We start from the raw sequence: 22,125 nt of genomic DNA, 5'->3' as shown, positions 1-22,125 counted from the left end.
TCATTAGTAGACAAAGTTATTTCAGAAAACACAGGCACAAAACAATGGACAGACCATGCCCCTGTATTTTGCCAGCTAACAATTTTGCACAAATTAAGACTACTCCACAATGGTCATTAAATAAGTCCATTTTATTAATAGAAAGCATACAATCACAAATATCTATGGAGAAGCAGAATTTTTAAAAAAGGAACAAAGTGAAAGATACTTCACAACTAATAAGGTGGGAGGTGCTTAAAGCCACACTTCGAGGACAATTTATATCCATAGCCTCACATCTGAAAAAAGAAAAAGCATCACAAATTAGTATGATTCAAGAGAGAATTAAGAACCTTGAAACACGACATAAACACACTGGAATCACATCTATAAAAAATTATTGGCAGAGCGTAGGCTTCTTGAATCAATTAAAAATACAAAAATACAAACGGATTTGTTATTTCTCAAACAACAATACTGGTGACGCTTGAACAAAACTTTAAACTATTTGGCATGAAAAGTAAAAGAAAACAAAAGAGGGCTAGGCAATTAAAGATCAGAATGGTACAATACAGGTAGACCCCCCCCCCCCCAAAATTTATTTACTTCCTATTATACTTCTAATCAACCTGACACAAGTACAATAAAAGAATATTTGGCAATCAACAACTCAGTACCAAAGCTAACCTCAGATCATCAAAAATCCTTAGAAGCACAAATAACAGCCAAAGAAGTTAGTGATGCTATTGAATAATAATAATAATAATAATAATGCAGATTTATTCCCTGTCCTTCTCTTTGAATCAGAGACAGAGTGGCTTATAATCTCCTATATCTTCTCCCCCCACAACAGACAGGTGAGGTGGGTAGGGCTGAGCGAACTCTCACAGAAGGTGCCCTTTCAAGGACAAATCTTGCAATAGTTGTGGCTAACCCAAGGCCATTCCAGCTGTAAGTAGAGGAGTTGTAAGTAGAGGAGTAGGGAATCAAACCTGGTTCTTCCAGATAAGAGTCCACACACTTAACCACTACACCAAAATGGCTCTCCAGCTAAAAAACAACTCAGCACCAGGGACTGATGGATCCCCTACAGAATTTTTTAAACTTTTAAAGTTTGATTTGGTTGAGCCTTTAAAGGATCTTTGTAATCATATACTAGAAATTGGAATTATGCCCCCTCATGGTCTGAGGCAAATATTATGGCAATACCAAAGTCAAATAAGCCAATAAGCATACAGACCAATATCCTTAAGAAATACAGATGCTAAAGTCTTTGCTAAGATGTTGGCTAATAGACTAAAACAGATTTTGCCACATAATATCAACACCGATCAAACTGGTTTTGTTCTTCAGCACAATATGTCAGACAGTATACTGAGCTTATTAAACATTATTCAATATTGTCATAACCAACACTTAGAAGCCACCTTAATATGCAGAAAAAGTGTTTGACAATGTAGAACTCAATTATTTGAAATTGCTCTTAGATAGGATGGAATTTGGCTTAAAATTGCAAATAGCAGTTAGTGCTATCTATAAAAATCCAATTGCTAAAATAGGGCCATTCCTGACTCTGTAGTCAGGAGTGGCTCTAGTGAGTTCTGCCTCAGAGGCCTGTAATGAGACTTTTCAGACTGTTTAATAGGGAGGAGTCATCAGCCATAACATCAGTTTACAGCATTCACCTCTTCTCTCCTCCCGCTTGATCTGAACAACAACAACCCCGTGAGGCAGATTAGGCTGGTTTGAAATCACCCAATCAGCTTCTACAGCCCTCACTCAGAGATTGGCAACAGTAGTTCCCCAGGAGGTAAGTCCTCCCTCAGAGGTCTGTGATACCATAGGCATTTCCGACCAACCTGGAAAGATATAACTAAAGGCCTTGCTGTCATCCCACCCACCCAAGTGAAGGCATTCATTCCTCCACCCCCCCCCCCCCCGGACTTCCTACAACAGGCCCTGAGGAGAAGCAGTACTGATCAGTAAGCTCCCTGTCAGCAGAGAATTGTCTCCCTTGAAGGTCAGTGGCCTTCTGCTGGGGTTCTTGCCTGATTGGGCCAACAGTGGGCTGGGAGAGCAGAATCAGCCAGCGGCACAGCAGAGACAGCGTGAGCCAATCCTGTGCAGGCTACATCAAACAAATGAAAATCCTCAGAATTGCCACCATGATTGGGCTTTTATTTATAACTGATTCCTTCCTTCAACTTGATGAATTTCACTATCCTGATAATGTAGGGTCTAGGAAGCAAGTGAGTCGAGATTTCCTTCACGGGTAGAGACTAGAGTGTCATGACAAATCAGGGGGCTTTTCAATGGTAGAGACCTAGGATTGAGTTTGAAGTATCTGTGTAACTTATCCCTTCTGTTGCATCAGCTTAAAGGTATCTATAAGCTTGGGATACCAAACAGTACACTCCCAAGCAGCAGTCCCTTAACTCTTCTAGGAAATGATTCAAGTGGAAACCCCTACCCCAGCTGACCAACTGCTGGTTGACTTACATTTTGGATCCAGCACTTGATTGCCAAGCCACCACTGGGGAGCCTGGTAAGAACCTATCTTGGAACGCCACTATCAGGCAGCAACCAGTTATTCACTGCCTGGCAGGGACTTCCTTTCAAGGAGTTCCTTTCAAGATAGGCTCCTGGGCTCCAAAACACCTGCTAAGCCACAGGAACCCAACCTGCTTCAGTAGACTGCCACCACACCCTAGTTTACTCCCTAGACTGGAGGTTAGGTGAAGTCTCCAGCCCTTACCAGGAGACTAACACAAGAGCCCTGCAAGTTAGGCTTGCAGCACAGATCAAATATCACTTTAAAAGGGTAGCGAGTAGTCTTAGGCACTAGACTTAGACTTTGAGACCTCAGAGCAAAAGAATTCCACAGTACTTAAGTATAAGAGATATTTTATTTATGTGCAACTAAATATAAAACACAGTTACAGGAAGGAAAGGAAAATAACAAACCCTAGGCTTCACCAGCATATCTATACATAGTTACCCCAGACGTGGTCAGCAGGCAAGGACATTAGAGAAGGTTCTTGACAGTCAGCCAGGCTCATAGAATTGCAGCATAACAATTGGACAGAAATCTGAGTGACTCGAACTCCAGCATAACTGGATGGAAATCTGAGTTAATTAGATTCCAGTACAGGGGTGGAATTCTAGCAGGAGATCCTTTGCATATTAGGCCACAACCCTGATGTAGCCAATCCTCACAAAGAATAAAATGGTTTTCCTTCTACCACTGGTGCGTTCATTGCTTTTGAAATCCCTAGAGGAAAAAGAACACACCTATACACCAGATGGCAATATACTGATATGCTGGTTTGTGAACCAAATCAGTTTGTATTGGTTTGTGAGCCATAAAAAATTTAAGCCATGGTTTCTTCTCCCTCCAAAAAGCTCTGAGTCATTTACAGACTGTTCTCTGCTGAGTGGCAGTCCCCTCCGCTTAGCTGTTCAGAAACCCCTGCTTTCCACTCCCTACAGTTTTTCACAGGGAGCAGAAAGCAATGGTTTAAATGGCTCAGAGCCATTTTTGTGAAGAGCTTTCTACTCTTCACAAACTACCATAAACTGTACCAAAATTAATTGAAGTTCAAATTGGTTCTGCAGTTCACAAACATCACTTTGTGACTCATGAACCCAGCAGAGTTCAAGATGAACTTTAGTTCATCAGCTAATGATACCATCTCTAATGATACACACTGTAGCACAGTTTGCACCTCCATTCAAATAAATGGAGATGATCTATATTTTGTCATAAATCCATCCTGGGTTGATGTGTATTTACATGCATATTACATGTCTGTGTCCATGTAAAGCACGTTCCTCTTCTTTGTGTCCCCACCCGAAGGTAAAAATCCAGCTTCCCACTTTACCAGTGACTTGGGTTGCACTAGTAAAGACTGACTCTGAGCATGTGCAAAGGAAAACTTCCCCAAACTTCAACCCTTTTCCTGTGTGCATGTGTCTAAGCATGAACAAGTGATTCAGGCGCACAAGGAGGACTTTGAATCACAAGCTGCTTTCTTAAACACGAAAACTTTGCTATTAATTAAGATACTATAAAGCCTCATGTTACTGACTTAAGGAAAAATTGTAAACACATAATACCAGGATAATGTTAACAAACAATACAGAAGACTTACCTCTGACATCCCTTCCTGGGTGTCCATGGAGCAAATGCACATCTTGACCCTCACCTGCTCCATTCAGGGGAATCTGTCTTCCATTATTTGAACAAAAACTAGCAGATGTAATCAACCTTTTAACCCTTCCTGCCATTTCTGGCACGAAGCCTTTTGTTCAATCTGAATTCCGGGAACTGTCTCCTATGTGGGAAGGTGAACCCCATTCTCCTATTCAACTCAGGGCATGTTCCACATATCTCAATACCCAGATAATGTTTTACAATAGCTATCCATCTTGCTCTTTCCATCAGGTAGAGCAAATATTTCTGCATATATGCATCTCTGCTTTCTCTGCCTCTTTGGTGCATTTATGGCTAGCAAAACAAACCATTATCAAGGATCCCAGGAACTCCCTGGTGCACTTCAAAGCAGTTTACATCTTCAGGGCATGACATACTTATCTATGGACAGTACTTTAGACATAGTAAGCAGGGTTGATGGTTTTAGAAAAACTAACAGTTTTCAGAATTCAGTACACTAACAGTCTTTTTAACACATTCATATTATCAGTCAAGTTCTTTATATAAAGATCTGGTTTTGGTTGTTAGCGTTGAATTATTTTCTTTATATGCTGAATTTGAACTGTTTGGAAATGATGAAGCAGGAAGGAAGGAAGTCTAGAAGAGATGGCACATAGTTTCTAATCAGACTTTGAGAATTGTAGGTTAAACACCAGAAATAAACTTATTACTTTCTATGTGCCAAAAATGTGTATGCATTTCTTTCTCAGTCCTACATTATGTTTTATTAAACCTTAGAAATCTGGTGGTATCTAGATTTTTTATTTTTATGCTGTTCTTCTAATTTGATGACACAAAATCCAGGCAGCCTGAAGTAAGCAGAAGCATGTATAAACAGAGTGGAAATTCAGACACTGCAGATATAATCCATCTCCCTGACATATCCAACGCCTCATTATGAGACAGCAAACCATAGACTGCTGAAATGAGAATGTCACAGAATACCAAAATAGGCAGAGATGCAGTCATCATAATCATATTTATCTGAGACTATCTAGCTAAAGATATTCCAGGAGACCAGGAGAAACCATTACAGCAACAAACATGGGACAGCCAGAATAACATTAACAGATTGTGAAATGTGTTCTAATTGCTTGCACTTCAAGAAATATTTTGTGTAGTTGCCAATTCACCAACAAGGTAGACCATGTTTTATTAAACTGTCTATTTTAGATTTTGAGAAAAAATTCTGAACTCTCTTCTCTGTACATGGTGTGGCCTTCCTGAGAGAGCTAAGGTACAGCAGTCACTTTCTGGTCATAATCCTCTCAATACCTCTAATGTCACCTGTTTGTACCAAGGAAGCAATTTGTACCAGGAAAGCCATTAACTGATGTACTTTGTTTATTGCTTGCTTTGTTCCACTCTATTTTAAACATTTGATGTACTTTTATCTTTGATATGCCAATAAAGGTTGTCTGTCTATCTGTCAACAAGGTAGCTGCCTAGCAGAGATGTGTGATGTGTCCATTATTAATAATCTATCACAAATGCATTCCTGAAAGAAAGAAAAAAAAAGGCAAGTACATTATGACCAAAAGAATGGACAAGAAAGACAGGAAGTCACTTTGAGGTGAATGCAAAATTATTGGAGTGCTGCTTTTGCTTTATATTCCATTTCACATATGCACAAGCTTTCCTTATCTGAGGTCAGCATTTAATCAATATAGCCTGTGGTTATGATTCTGCAAGAAGATAATCAGTGTCTGAGTTCTGCAGCAATTAAAGATTTATGGTGTTGTCAAGATAAATGATTGCAATTAATAACTGTTTAATTTTATATTTTGCTTCCCAAACTATGAAATTCCCAAGTGCATTAAATCTAGGATCCATCATATGTAATGGTTCCAATGTGCACTCAAAGAGGTGCCAATTGGCACCATGATCAATCTGCCCTTTCTGCTACAAGGCAGCCACAATTGAAGTGAAAAGTGAGAATTTATGTGCACTATGGGTTGACAAAATAGCACTCAGAGCAGGAAAAAAAACATGTATCGGTTAGATTGTGCTAGTTATTAAGGGAGGGGAAAAGCTCGATTTTTCAGATTCTGTGGGACTGCATCAGGTCCCATATGGCTCAGATTTTACTCAGGAGAGTGTTCCACCAGGCCAGCACCAGACCTGAAAAGACTTCTTAACTCTGATTGATGTTAAGTGGATGTTTTTTGAGCTGAGGATCACCAGAAGATTTTGGTCCATTGAGTGTAATGCTTATTGGGGGACATAGCAGGAGAGAGAATGCTGAAGGTATGTTGGTCCCAGACCACATAGGCATTTAAATATTAAAACCAGCACCTTGAACTTGATTCACTATTCTATCTGAAGACAGTGCAGCTGGCAGAGCACTAGTTGGATATATGCTCTTGAAGATGTTCCTGTAACAGTGAAACTGTCTCTCCAAGCAACACCCTCTGTCCCTGAACATGAAGAAATGAGACAAACCACAGTAGTAAATAGACCGCCCCACGCATTATTAATGAAGGGGGCATGGCCAGTGATGTCACTTCCGGTGATGTCACCAGAAATTGCATCATCAGGGTCATGACCACAATGACATCACTCAGGTCATGACCCCAGAGTCATGTGACCAGAAACTGCATCAAATGGAGGACAGAAGTGACGTATTTTGGGGGCACCACCATGATGTAGGCACCCCACATATTTAATTAAGCGCCTCCCACCAGGAGGTGTCCTATCTAGCCCCACCCCCACATGACCTAGCCCTGCCAATCACCATCTATGCCCCACCATGACATAGCTACCCTGCATATTTAATTAATTAGGCACCTCCTCCAGGAAATGACCTTACTGACTCACACCACATGGCGTAGCCAGGCCAATCAGCATCTACGTCCACCCCGCTGTGACATAGCAACCCTGCATATTAATTGAGCAGGCCGGAAATCATGTGTAGCCCCCTCCCCTGCCCCCTTCTCCAGCGCCACCCACTGCAGCATCATTGAACTTCCGCTTGTGGCACCCCACCCCAGAAAATGGGGGCCACCACTGAAAAGGCCTGAGTAGGTCCGTGTGACCCCTCTAACAACATGCCCAGTCATCCCTGGCCAATAGCAAATGGGTTGGGGGGCTGGGGCCCACCCCACCAGGTTATTTAGGAAAGAAGCCATTTGTGCTTGAACACATGTGCAGGCTCTTGCTGAGAACATTGAAACTCTGGCCAGATCCTTGGTACTTTCCAGCCCGCTGCCATTGGTGAGACAAAATGTTAAAAGGAGATATGTAAGCAGTTCTGAGGATGAAGAATTTGTTCCCGCAAAGCTCCATTTCCCTGGGCCTCTTTTTGACGAAGAGACACACGTTAGTATGGACAGCGGGGAGACAACAGCTGACATGCTAGCTAAAAATGGTGTTTCCCAAATTTTGCAAGGCCTCCTGGAAGATTTCCCAGATACTCAGGAACTTATTCCCTACAGCACCCAAGTTTTCCAAGAGATTCCTGATTCCCAAGAACTGATTCCAAGCGAGAACTCTATGGCACAGGTAATTTGGGAAAGAGAGATAAGGGGTTGGGGTGGGGGAGTAGAAAAGGTTACTGGAAATAGACTTTGCATAGTGCTTTTAACTGGAAAAAAAATCTGCTTTTAATTTTCTAGTATTCTGCCTGTATTGAGCCACAAATTTCAGATTTAAAATTGGCTGAAGCCACAGAGGAGAATATTTCTTCAGAGGCAAAAATCTCCACACAGGTATGGACCCCAGTTGTTGAGTGTTGTGTGGTGGGTGTGGGGGCTTGTCAAGGCTTGTAAAACTAAAATAAATGCTGTCTTTTTAAGAGGAACAGCAAAAAAATCCATTAGGCATGATGCCTGGGGAATGAGTCATTGCCATGAGAAAGCTTTTAAACATGGAATTTTTTGATGATTCTGACTGCATACCACCCTGAAAATGGAAATCAGCATTAATTCGTGCTGCGGTCTATTCAATAACAAAGCATTGTATTAATGAATTTTTATATGATTCTTGTGAAGGATGCCAGCTTTAATCGCCCGGGCAGAAATCTCACGCATGTGTTTTTTGGCCTGAACAAATAGTAGACTGCAAGGTGAAATTTGTAATTGATTTAATGTCAATACATTCGATAATTCAAGTTGTGACCTCGGTTGCCTATTCATTGAAATGTCTGCTCTTCACGCAAGAGAATATGGACCAAATATTTGATTTATTGAATAAAGTTGGGGACGCGTCAAATTCGCGCAAAACTCTTGAAACAATTTTGAAAAACTCGGACAGTGCAATGGTTAAATATGTTGCAGGTTATATCAAAGATTTCTGAACCAGAAAAAAATGGTGTTTCTGTGATGTAAATAAGAGATATTGCAGCTGCTTTTTACTGTCTGTTTTTGAAATAAACCTTGTAAATAGACTGCAACTCCTTTTTTCACTGTCTGTAAATGAAAAAAGCCTGTAAATAAAAAGGAACCATTTTAAAGAAATCAGTGTTGTTATTATATGCCCAGGCATGCCCCCATGAAATGAAGGGTTGATGGTTGCAAGGGAGAGAGGGGGCTGCACTCTGATTAAATCTAGCAGCATTTTAAAATCTCCCCCCACACACACACATTTACTGGCTGTTGTTTTTTTTAAAAAAAAAATTGGGGAGGGAGAGCCTAATTTTATATATATATATATATATATATATATGAGTGAGGAAATTTTTTATTAAGAAGAAGATTAATACACAAAACAAGAAAAGAATGGACATAAAACAAACACATAATACAAATACAATCATTACTAACAATACCACAAACAACATACATACCAAACACCTCAGTACACTATACATTCATTAACCTAACATCTACCACAAATACCCAGTCGTACACACTGGGAGACGGAGAGGATTTAAGAGCAAAAAAGAATCATAATTACTCCAAACCAAAACCTTTACTTTTGACCCATTTATAAATGGGGTCCCATTCCTCCTGACATTTTTGCACATTACCATTTCTTAATCTTGTGGACATTAAATCAGATTCTGCGGCACCCAACAGCTTATTGATAAATTCATCTCTATTGGGGGTTATGTCATTCTTCCAGTACTTGGCATATAATATTCTGGCAGTAGTAACTATATACAATAGCAATTTCAGTTTGGTCATAGGCAGGCTTTGTCTACAAATATTTAAAAGATACAATTCCGGGACATGACTAATTTGTATTTTTAGGATTTTTTGGATCCAAATATTAACTTGTGTCCAATATTTTTTTGCATCTTTGCATTGCCACCATATATGAAACAAAGACCCTTTAGCTTCTCGACACTTCCAACATTTATTGGAGTATGTGGGATAAATTTTGGCCAACCTATCTGGTGTAAGGTACCATCTATATACCATTTTGTATAGGTTTTCTTTGAAGTCTGCTGGTTTCATTAATTTTAAATTCTGTTTCCATAATTTTTCCCATTCTTCCAAGTCTATATTGTAGCCAAAGTCCTTCAGCCAACGGATCCATGCTTCTTTTACGACCTCATCCTGCATCTTGGTTTGAAGTAGCCGATCATACACTTTGGAGATTATCTTCTGTTTAGGCTCTAAAATAAGATCTAGTTCAATTGGTGTGTTTGCAAAGCCCTTTTCCTTATCTTTTCGAAACCTTGATTTAAGTTGACACTGAAGCCACCAACTTAACTTAGAGAGCTCTTCCTCAATCAGATCGTTCTGGTCATTTAACAGGAAAGCGTAGTCTTGTGGGTTGTCCCAATTGTACAAATTAGGGTGAGTCAAGGCTTCGATCGGGGATAACCACTTTGGAGTATAAGTATACTGTACTTTAATTTCATTCCAAGTCTTGTACAGAGATCTTCTTATTTCATGTCTGAGAAAACGACTGGTTTTTATAGGAGCATGATACCACATATAGCTGTGCCAGCCTTCTCCCAGACCAGCACCTTCAATGGTCAGTAGTCTCTTGTTATCTAGCTTACACCAGGCTCTCAACCATGCAATACAGCAAGCTTTATAATACAGATTCCAATCTGGGAGAGCTAGACCACCTCTTAGCTTACTATCTTGTAACACTTTCAATTTTATTCTAGCCTTCTTGCCTTGCCAAATAAACGTCTTAGTCATAGAGTTGAGTTGCTGGAAAAATAGTTTGGGTAAAATAATTGGAATTGTTTGAAACAAAAACAAGATTCTCGGAAGAATATTCATTTTTATTGTAGCAATACTACCTAAGAGCGAAATTTGAATATCTTTCCAGTTGGTTAGGTCATTACGGATTTCTTTCAGTATTTTTTCATAATTGTCTCTATATAAAGTCTTTAAGTCACTTGTAAAATGAATTCCCAAGTATTTTATCTTTTTTTCATACTTGAATCCTGAAAGTTGCTCTAATAATTCAATTTGAGCTTTATCCATATTTTTCGCTAACATTTTGGTCTTGGAGACGTTCAATTTAAATCCGGATACTTCTCCAAATTCTCTTAATCTTTGCTTCAGAAAAACTATCGAGGAGATAGGTTGCTCCAAGGTAAATACTAGATCGTCCGCAAACGCCAAAGTCTTGAATTCTATGTTGTTTATTCTAGTCCCTTGAATTTGAGTATCTTCCCTAATCTTCTTGATCAACGGTTCCAACGTCAAAATAAAAAGTAAGGGGGATAACGGACACCCCTGTCTAGTACCTTGCTCTATCTCTATTGAATCAGACATTACTCCATTGAAGCTCACTTTTGCTGCCTGCTTCGAATAAACCGCTTCAACCATTCTGCAATACCTTTCACCACAGCCAATCGCAGCCAGTATCGCTTTAATAAAGTTCCAATTGACGTTATCGAAAGCCTTTTCAGCATCCACCAGGATGGCAGCAAATTCCTTATCGGGGTGTTCCCTGTAATATTCAATCGCATTCAAAAGTAGCCTCACATTCTGGTTCATTAATCGTCCTGGAACAAAGCCGGTTTGGTCTTCATGGATTACACCTGCAATTACTTTCTTCAATCTATTTGCTAATATTGCTGCATAGATCTTATAGTCACTGTTCAGAAGTGAAATTGGTCTATAGTTTTTAATTTCTGATGGGTCAGTGCCTTCTTTGTGAATAAGTGTAATTAAAGCTTCTTTCCAAGAGTCAGGGATCTCACCTGTATTATAAACATTCTCGACTACCTTCTTGAAGGGCAGCAATAGTAAGTCTTCAAAAGCTCTGAAAAACTCAATCGGAAGTCCGTCCGGACCTGGAGTCTTGTTACTTTTTTGGGTTCTAATTGCATCAACCATTTCCTGTATTGAAATAGGGTTCTCCAAACTTGCTTGTTGTTCCCTTGTTAATTGTTTCACTTCTACCCCCTTTATATAATCTTCTTGTTTTGGCTGTTCAATCTTCTGCTTTTTATAAAGATTCCGGTAGAAATTTTGAATAATGTCTTTCATTTGAGAGTTTTGAAACATCTCCTCCTTAGCATCAGTTTTCAACATTTTTATGATCTTCTTCTCCTTTTCCTTCCTCAGCCTGTAAGCCAGCCACCTGCTCACTTTGTTAGCATTTTCAAAATGGTTTTGTCTTGCCCATTTCAATTTTTTCTCAATTTCTTCTGCCAAAAGAGTGTTTATTTGATGTTGGATAAAAGTGATTCTGGCCTTCACCTCCCTAGGGTTTCCAGTTTTCTGTTGTTTCTCAAGATGCTTCAATTTTATTATAAGTTCATTATAAGCTTTTCTTTGTTCTCTCTTCCTCTTCATTGAGCATCTGATAGCAACTCCTCTAAAAAAGGCCTTAAAAGCGTCCCAAATAACTGGGATCTTCGTATCTTTTTCCAAATTGAGGTTAAAAAATTCCTGAATCTCTTTTTTGGCCGCTTCCAAAAATTGAGTCTCTTTCAAAATTTGCAAGTTTAAAGACCAACGAGGATTTCTTGGCTGTTCCTGTAATGTCAACAAAATTGGACTATGATCTGCATATGATTGAGGGAGACTATCAACTTGATTGACAGACAAAATCATACTCAGGGAAACCCAAGACATATCTATTCTTGACCAGGATTTATGTGCGTGTGAGTAAAAAGTAAAGTGCGTTGTGGTCGGGTTTTTTGTTCTCCAGGCATCCACTAAATTTAATTCTTCAGCCATTTTCAAAAAAGAGTTAGGTAATAAGTTCCGATTCTTCTTCTTTTTTTGAGGATCATCGTATTTTTTTGTCCATTTTGGTATCAAATATTGCATTATAGTCCCCAACGATACAGTACCTATCTGAGTTGAATTCTCTGAATTTAAGATACAGATCTTGGTAAAATTTCTCCTGATTTTCATTGGGAGCATAAATGTTCCCAAGAATTGTTTTGAGACCATTTATTTCCATCTCAACTACAATTATTCTTCCTTGTTCGTCCGAATATAGACAACTCGACTTAATATGATGGGATATAAATATAGCTACCCCCTTCTTCTTTTTAAGAGGATCGCATGATGAGTATAAGGTACCCAATTTCTTGTTTTCCAAATACTTCACATTGTCCCTCCTAATATGGGTTTCTTGCAGACAAATAATTTGCGCACCAGATTTTTTCAATTGTTGAAAAGTTCTCTTCCTCTTTCCAGGTTCATTTAAGCCGTTGATATTCAGAGAGAGTATTTTAGTTCCCAACTTAGAGTTCATTTTGCTGAGTCAATACTATCAGGTATCTTGGCTAAGTCTTTCCTGCTCTGGAGTCTGGTTTTAACCTTTTCAGATTTCTTTTTGGGAGAGTCCTCATCGGTAGATTTCTTGGCGCCTTCTACCTCTTGATCATCTCCTGACTCGGATCCCTTTCGCTTCACACATTCTTCCCAAAATTCTTCCATCTTTGCCTCTGTAGTGATATTGTATCTCTTAGCTTGAAATGTGAAAAAGAGGCCTTGCGGAATAAGCCATCTGAACTGGATTTCCTGTTTAATTAACCAAGTGGACAATTTCTTGAATTTAAATCTTCGCTGTCGCACACTCCAGGGTATCTCTTTCAGTATTTTAATCTTAGTTCCCTTCCAATTCATTTCACATTCTCTTGCTTTTCGCAGGACCCTTTCAGTGGTTTCTGGGCGAGCAAACTTTACTTGCACCTCCCTAGGAAGTTTAAATTTCCTTATGTAGCTCGAGGACACTCTTTTGGCCCAGAGGATATCCCTTGGGCCTTCTTCCAGTAATTCTTCATCGTCAACTATTAAAATATCTGTAATTTTACTGATTAAGTCCTCCTCTTTCTCTTCTGGTAAGTTTTGAAAATGGAGAATAGTTGCAGCTTTCTCTATTTCAAGTCTCATCACCCGATCTTCTAGCTCCGTCAATTCTGTTCGGTTTTCTCTAACCATAATACTTGTTTGCTTATCTCGATCTTCCATTCTCTCGACTTTAGCAGTTAAACCATGAACTTGTTGTGTGTTGGCCAACAACTGCTTTTGAAATTCTGCCAACTGATCATTCATTTTCTTAATCTGGTACATCAAGTCTGTTTTCAGCCCATCAAGAGCTTCTTGATTCTGCTTAAATCCAGCTGTGACAATGTTCTGTAATTTTTCCAAAGAATCTTGATTGGCAGGAACTGGGGTCGTTTTACTTCCCCCCGCCGGGGGAGTACCTTGTAAATGTTTTTTAATCTTTGTTTCCGTCATGATAATACTACCACAACCTGATAACTTTACCCAACTTAAGGTTGCAATAACTCAATACAAAAATAAAACAATAAGTCAGTTAATATTCACCATCAATACTGTAAATCCATAAATTCAGTCGACAATTCAGACACCCCACAAGAAGAAGAAAGAACCAAAAAGGAAAACAATAGGGCAAATCAGTAATTTTGAACAGTAAAAAATTCATTAAGTTCAATCAATAAATCAGTTGATTAATTATTACTTATTATTATCTATTAATCATTAACTCAGTTCATTAAACGCAATATCCTATAAACTATCTATGAAAAGTTGTCCCTAATCAAGAGAGATAAATAGAGAACCAAAAAAGAAAAACAATTACAGAGTCAGGAAAGTAACCAATGAAATTATATAAACAGTCTTATCTTCTCTGTTCCTTCTTCCTTCTTCTTTTCTCTTCCCTTTTTCTTGTTTCTTCTTCCCAGTCTTCCCAAACTAAATGTCCTAGTAACTGGTATCAAGAGTTGTGGAAGATATCAAAAGGTATGTTAACTGCCTTTCAATATTATAAAGTCAGAGTTCTAGTCCTAGCAGCTCCAACGTTCTAACGTTCTGAAGATCTAAAAAGTTACTATGTAACCAGAAAAAAAAAGAAAAAGGAAAGGAAAACTCCAGAGAATCCACAATTAATCTCTTATACTCCAAAAGGATCCACGTCTGTTGCAATGTCTGTCTCTGTTCTTAATAATTATAGTCACAAGGACCCAAAGCCTTCAGCAAAGCGCAGCCGCAGCAGAGGCTGCTCAGAAGCACTACTTTGCCCTTTAAACTGTTACAAAATTATCCCGGATGTACATAGTTGAAAAGACAAAGCCAAGACCCTTCAGAAAAAAAATATATAAAAAATAAAAGTATGGAGGTATAAGATATCAGTCCAGCAAAGGCGCCAACAGAGAAAGAAGGGGAAATGAGAAGGAGTAAAATAAGAATGGGGGGATCTCAGAAAAAAAAAACTTTCAGTCTTCGAGCGCCTCCAGCACCTTCTGCGTCTTCCACACCCCACCTCCCAGGGAAGAGCTTCAGATCACATCCGCCATTACAGATCACAGATCGCCTTCCCTTCTCCTGGCCCGGGCCGGAATTCTCTCACCCAACACGGTCTGGCGACTGCAAAAACTAATATCACCGAGGCAAAGTCGCTTCTTACCCCCTCACTCTCTCACTCCTTCCCTTCTATTTACGTCCGTTCACTCAGTCGCGCCTTCTGTTGTTCCCCCGCAATCGCTCGCCCAGCCACCGCTCAACCGCTTACTTCCTCAGTCAGCATCTACGAGCCGCGTCGCCGCTCACCGCTCAGCACAGTCCGTTCACCGGCGAACTCCGTTCTTCTCCGTTCTTCTCCAGGCACGCTCCAAGGTATGATGACCCATTTAGAATAGAATGCTACAGGGTATACTTAAGGGAGTTACAGTTCCTCTCCTATCTCCCTTCTCCGGCGGCACAGTTCGGCACCAAAGTGTTGGATGGGGTATCGGCCAGGAGGAGACTGGCGCTGGGTGAGGAACCTCCGTTCCTCCCCCCACGTCCAGAAGCCCCCCAGGCTTCGGAGCGTCCCCTGACAGCTCCTTAAGAGGTGCTTCCTAGCCGGAAAGCCCCCTTGATTACCCCCCAAACGGAGTTCCCTCCCGAGACAGGGAAAGGAGCTCTGCGTCACCCCGCCATCTTGCCGGATCACCATATATATATATATATATATATATATATATATATATATATATATATTGCAGTGGATACCCTTTCCATCCTCAACATCCACTGGAGTGACTTTGCGACCAACACTGAAGTCCTTAAGCGGGCGGAGGTTACAAGCATCGAGGCATTGCTGTTGAAGACGCAGCTGCACTGGGCAGGGCATATCTCCAGGATGGAAAACTACCGCCTTCCCAAGATTGCCCTGTATGGCGAACTTTCCACCAGCCATCGAAATAGAGGGGCACTAAAGAAGAGGTACAAGGACTCCTTGAAGAAATCCCTTGGTACCTGTTGCATTAACTATCACCAGTGGTCTGACCTAGCCTCAGATCTCAAAGCATGGAGGCACACCATCCCCCAGGCTGTCTCTTCCTTTGAGAACGCACGCATAGCTGGTCTTGAGGACAAAAGGAGATTGAGGAAGAATCGTACTGCTACAGCACCAACCCCAAATCAGACTTTTCCCTGCAGCCACTGTGGCCGGACCTGCCTGTCCCGCATTGGTCTTGTCAGCCACCAGCGAGCCTCACCCGCCTTCATTATACACCCATTCACAAACACTGCTTTACCTGATTACCTGTGAGTTTGACACCATGTTCTCTTGTTCCACATTTTCACCTAAAACCTCTTTATTTGCACCCCCCTCTGGAGTTTCTTCATCATCTTCAAACTGCTCAGCAGGGTCCCGGTAAATACACCACAGTGGGTTGGGCATTCCCAAGTCCATCTCATCTTCAGGGCGGCTGGAAAATGCCGTCCGCACAACATGCTGGCTTCCCCATGCAGGCATCATCGTGTTTTCTGTTCTGCCATTTACCTCTGGAGCTGCGGAGTGCTCGGGGATCTTCGCAGCCTCATTGGAGACCAGGTAAGTACAGTGCATAGGGACAACTCCGCCAAAGTACATAGTAGATGCAGAAGGGATGTCAAATACCAGCTGCCTGGCAGGAGCACCAATGTTGTTGAAGCTAGGCCTCCTCAATGGCAGTGGTGTGGTGAATACCTGGGACCTGGCAGGAGTTTCCATGTTCTCAGCAAGAGCCTGTTCACGTATGTTCAAGCACAAATGGCTTCTTTCCTAAAATAACCTGCTGGGGGTGGACCTCACCCCCCAGTCCATTTGCTATTGGCCAGGGGTGACTAGGCATGTTGTTAGATGGGTCACATGGACCTACTCAGGCCTTCTCAGTGGTGGCACCCATTTTCTGGGGTGGGGTGCCATAGGTGGAAGTTCAATGATGCTGCAGTGGGTGGCGCTGGAGAAGGGGGCAGGGGAGGGGTCTACATATGTGATTTCCGGCCTGCTCAATTAATATGCAGGTTTGCTATGTCACAGCGGGGTAGGCGCTGATTGACCTGGCTATGCCACGTGGTGTGAGTCAGTAAGGTCATTTCCTGGAGGAGGTGCTTAATTAATTAAATATGCAGGGTAGCTACATCACAGCGGGATGGACATTGACACTGATTGGCCTGGCTATGTCACGTGGTGTGAGTCAGTAAGGTCATTTCCTGGAGGAGTGCTTAATTAATTAAATATGCAGGGTAGCTACATCACAGCGGGGCGGACATTGACACTGATTGGCCTGGCTATGTCACGTGGTGTGAGTCAGTAAGGTCATTTTCTGGAGGAGTGCTTAATTAATTAAATATGTGGGGTAGCTACGTCATGGTGGGACATAGATGGTGATTGGCAGGGCTAGGTCAAGTGCGGGTGGGGCTAGACAGGACACCTCCTGGTGGGAGGCGCTTAATTAAATATGCAGGGTGCCTATATCATGGCGGCAGTTTCAGGTGCCTATATCATGGTAATGCAGTTTCTGGGTGACATCATTGGGGTCATGACCCTGATGGTGCAGTTTCAAGTGACATCACCAGATATGACAGCAATGGCCATGCCCCTTTCATTAATTATGCATGGGGTTGACATCATTTCTGGTGACATCACCGAAAGTGACGTCACTGGCCATGCCCCCTTCATTAATAATGTGTGGTTGGTCTATTTACTACTAACCACTCCAAGGCTGTCTCTCATATCCCCATATCAGTGAGCTGGTGGGTCTTCAGAGCCAGTGCTTTTTTTGTAGAAAAAGACCAGCAAGAACTCATTTGCATATTAAGCCACACCCCTGATGTTACCAATGTTTCACATGGGGGTTTTTATAGAAAATGCCCAGCAAGAACTTATTTGTATATTAGGCCACACTCCCTGCCACCAAGCCAGTTGGAACTGCATTCCTGTGTATTCCTGCTCAAAAGAAGCCCTGATCAGAGCATAATCAACTATGTAAAACCCTGCTGTCAAGTCAAGTTATAACAGCAGTGCTGACTCACCTTGATCCAGATGCTTGCAGAGATTGTCCATGAGAGCGACCCAAGCCATCTCCATCCTACAGCCAGGGTGGAAGCCAGACTGAAATGGGTACAAAACAGAAGAATCATCCAGGACAGTCTGGAGCTACTTTGCTGCCACTTTCTCAACTATCAGGGCTTTTTTTTTTTTTTTAGCAGGAATGCACAGGAACATAGTTCTGGCTGGCTTGGTGTCAGTTCTGGCTGGCTTGGTGTCAGGGGGTGTGGCCTAATATGCATATGAGTTCCTGTTAGGCTTTTTCTACCAAAAAAGCCTATGTGAAACCATGGTGATGTTAGGGAGTATGTCTTAATATGCAAATGAGTCCCTGCTGGGGGTTTTTTCTATAAAAAAATCCCTGTCAACTGCATTACTCAGAAATGCAAGATTCAAAACTGGGCAGCAGATGGCTGGCTTGGATGGCTCCAAAGATGAGATTGTTCTGCTCTGTTGTTCACTTTACAGTCACACACACACATCTGATCACACACACACACATGTTAAAAGAAAGAAGGGAGCACAGGAAAGATATGTGTTGGGTTAAGGGGAAAAGGGAATTAAAAGGAAAATAGATTTTAGATATTAGAAAGCAGATTTATCCAGATATGAAAAATTAAAACTTTCATGGCTGGGAAGAATCTCTGCAATCAAAATGAATGTATCATCAGAACTATTTTCAAAATTTCAAATGCTACCTATATATCTAGAAGAATATTGAAAGAATGGCAAGACAGACAAATTTATTTGGAATGGCAAGAAACTAAGAATAAGCTGTAAAATATTACAAGATGAGAAAAAGAGAGGAAGGTTAGCAGTTTTGAATATAAAAATTATATTATCAAGTAGCAGGCCTGGTTTGGATTGGAGATTGGATTAAAAGCCCAAGACTAAGAATAGTAAAACTTGTATCAGCAGACTTTGATGAAGGTTTACACAATTATTTGTAGATTAAGAAGTCAATTAAAATGATCTTAACACAAGAAAAGAATCATAGAATCAGAAATGGACTTTTGACAATATAGTTTGCACACTGGAATTTATTGAGCCCTTCAAATTCTCCACTCCTGTCCCCAGTAGAAGCTTATCATGCAAAGAACACAATAAATAAAAATGGTATCATATCATACAATAATATGGTAAATGCTCAGGGGAAAAGCAAGTCCTGGCAAGATATTAGAGATGAAGGAATCAACATTCAGTGGTCACTATATTATCAATCAGCTTCAAGACTACAGAAGATTATCAACACAGAAGGTGGAACTCTAAAAAAGGTTACTGAGTCCGAACAGCTGATTATAGACAAAAAGACGATTTACTGTGATCGATATATAAGTTATTACTTCTGTTAGAAACAAGAAGAAGTGAAAAAAATGAATGATTATATGGATGCAGAATTTTAGAAAGCAGATACCTATGTATCACTGAGAATAGTTATTAAAAAAAGAAATTAAGTTTAGAGTCAGCCAAGTGTTAAGCGAAAACTGGTACAAAATATTTTAGATAGTATATAATCCCAAAATACATTGAGAAAGCACGATTTATACAAAGGAAAATGCTGGAAATGTCAAGACTAGGGATGGGCTCAAACCAATCCATGAATTCCAATTTGTGCACAAATTGGGCCGCTTCATGGTTTGTTTCAAACCAGTTTGTTTGCTATCTCTTAAATTATAGTGAGTACATAGAAGTGGCAAAATATGTAATATTGAATATGTAGTAATGATGAATCTACTAGTGTAGCTGCAAAATAGATCAGTTATGAAATTTAAAATGTTGAGTATAAATTGAGCCCAGCGGAAGTAAGGACCATTGTATTTTATAGACAATGTCTTGAAAATTATAAAAAAGAGGATGCTGGGGAATATATATATTCCTTAATCCTTCTTTTCCTTTTTGTATCCACTTCATACTATTACTTTTTTTTTAAAGACTTTGGTTAGGAATTACAACACTTGGATTGCATTGTCTAATGACTGGAAGTAGATTATGGGCAGGCCAATCCTAATTTACATGGCGGCTAGCCATTCCAATGTAGGTGCAATAGAGGCGCTGCTCACTCACTCCCTAAGGGCTAAGTTGCGCTCATGGGGGGGAGCGTAGCTCGCCACATGTGAGACCATCGCCATGGCAACTCCACTGGAGTGCGGACTCCTGCCATGCAGTGGAGGCAGCAGGAGGGGAGGGGCTTTTGAGGCCCACCAGATTGGTCAGTCCTGGTGCAGGTGCTGTTGCACATGACAGTCAGGGGTGTGGAGAGTCAGCCCCAGAAAACCTGATTGTCTTTCGCACACACACACACACACACAACAGAGAACTGTGCAAATTACAGGCATACGGTCAAAGTCATCTGCTTTCCCTGCATGCCAGTATGGGACATGGACATTCTGTTTGGTATAGTGGTTAAGTGTGCAGACTCTTATCTGGAAGAACCAGGTTTAATTCCCTGCTCCTCCACTTACAGCTGCTGGAATGGCCTTGGGTTAGCCATAACTATTGCAGGATTTGTCCTGGAAAAGGCAGCTGCTGTGAGAGCCCTCTCAGCCCCACCTACCTCACAGGGTGTCTTCTGTGGGGGAGAAGATATAGGAGATTGTAAGCTGCTCTGAGTCTCTGATTCAGAGAGAAGGGCAGAGTATAAATCTGCAAATCGTCTTCTTCACCCGCTGAATAATACAAGTCTGCCCACTGCCAGGGCTCCCCAACATGGCCTCTGAAAACCTCTGTGTCACCATGATGCCCCCTGCTTTGTGTGCAGAACTCCTCCCCAGGTGCCTGCAGAACACAGAGTGTGAGGAACCAGCCATGCTCCCACTTCATTAACGCCCCTCCCACCTATAGGTTGTGCCATGAGCACAACAGCCCCATGGGGTTGGGTAGACTGCTGGGCCAGCCAGGCTGAGGTGAGGCACCTGGACCAAGGCTGTAATGTACCAGTCTGAGAGACGCGAGTAGGGCAACATAGTTTATTGCATGGTACAAAACACGAGGTAAGAGAGAGAACACGCGGGCCGGATCCCGCATATATACAACTCCGGAACTATTCTACCTGCTGGCCAGTCCAATGCTGGCCAGCCATATTTCCCGCCACTCGCTGTGATTGGCTGATGTTCCGTGCCCTCGCGGAGGCACCTGGCTGTCACAATAGCCTCCGCGGCTTTCGCGGACTAACGCTCCTTCGATGGTGCGATATAACGAAATGGTTGCGAGCGCCATACATTACACCCCTCCCCCTTTAGTTAGTAACATAATCCTGGAGGTAGGCGGGAGGCCGGCGCTCTCGCGTTGACCGCCGTGGGGTGGCTTGCAGAGTCCTGGTAGCCTTGGTCCCCGGAGTCTCCTCGGGAGCCGGAACCTCCGGGGGCTGCGGGCCGAGTTCGGGGTTTTGGGTTGCCTCTGCTGAGGGAGGCAGGGTTGTGGATGTCGGCAGGGTTGTAGGTGGCTCCTCGGGTCTGGCCGCTTCCCTTGCTTCCGTGGGTTCCTCGGGTAGGGTCCGGCGGCGCATCTGGTTGATGTGCCGGCGTAGGATCTGGCCACCCTCCGTGAATACTTCGTAGTGGCGGGAACCCACGACCCGTAGCACCCGCCCTGCCAACCACTCGGGTCCCGACGCGTAGTTGCGGGCGAACACTGGGTCCCCAGCAAAGAACCCCCTAGCTGCCTCGCGGACTTCTGGGGACCCTCTTATGTCAGAGGCTCGGTCGGGGTGTAGCCTGTCTAGCCTTGTGGTGAGCTTGCGCCCCATGAGGAGTTCTGCTGGACTGACCCCCGTGACAGGGTTTGGGATGACCCTGTTGTCAAAGAGGAAGGCGGCTAGCCTATGGTCCCAATCGCCCTGCACGATCCTGCCCAGGGCCTCTTTGGTGGTGCGGACCATCCGCTCCGCCTGGCCGTTGGTGGCTGGGTGAAAGGGGGCCGACCTGATGTGCCTTATGAGGTACCTCTGGAGAAAAGCCTGGAACTCTCCCGAGGTGAAGGCGGCCCCATTGTCAGAGACCAGGGTGTCCGGGATGCCGTGGGTGCACAGGACCCGGCGCAGGGCTCGGATGGCGGCTGCTGAGGAGGTGGACGCCACAGGGAGGACCTCTAGCCATTTTGTGTAGGCGTCCACAATTATTAGGAATATCTGCCCCTGGAACGGCCCCGCGAAGTCTAGGTGGAGCCTGGACCATGGTTTCCTTGTGGTTTCCCACCGTGTGGCCAGGGCGCTGGGTGGGTCCGGCCGCGATTCCTGGCACGCA

Source organism: Heteronotia binoei, chromosome 3 (genome assembly GCF_032191835.1).
Source record: "Heteronotia binoei isolate CCM8104 ecotype False Entrance Well chromosome 3, APGP_CSIRO_Hbin_v1, whole genome shotgun sequence".
NCBI lineage: Eukaryota > Metazoa > Chordata > Lepidosauria > Squamata > Gekkonidae > Heteronotia > Heteronotia binoei.
Note: the sequence above shows the minus strand (reverse complement) of the source record.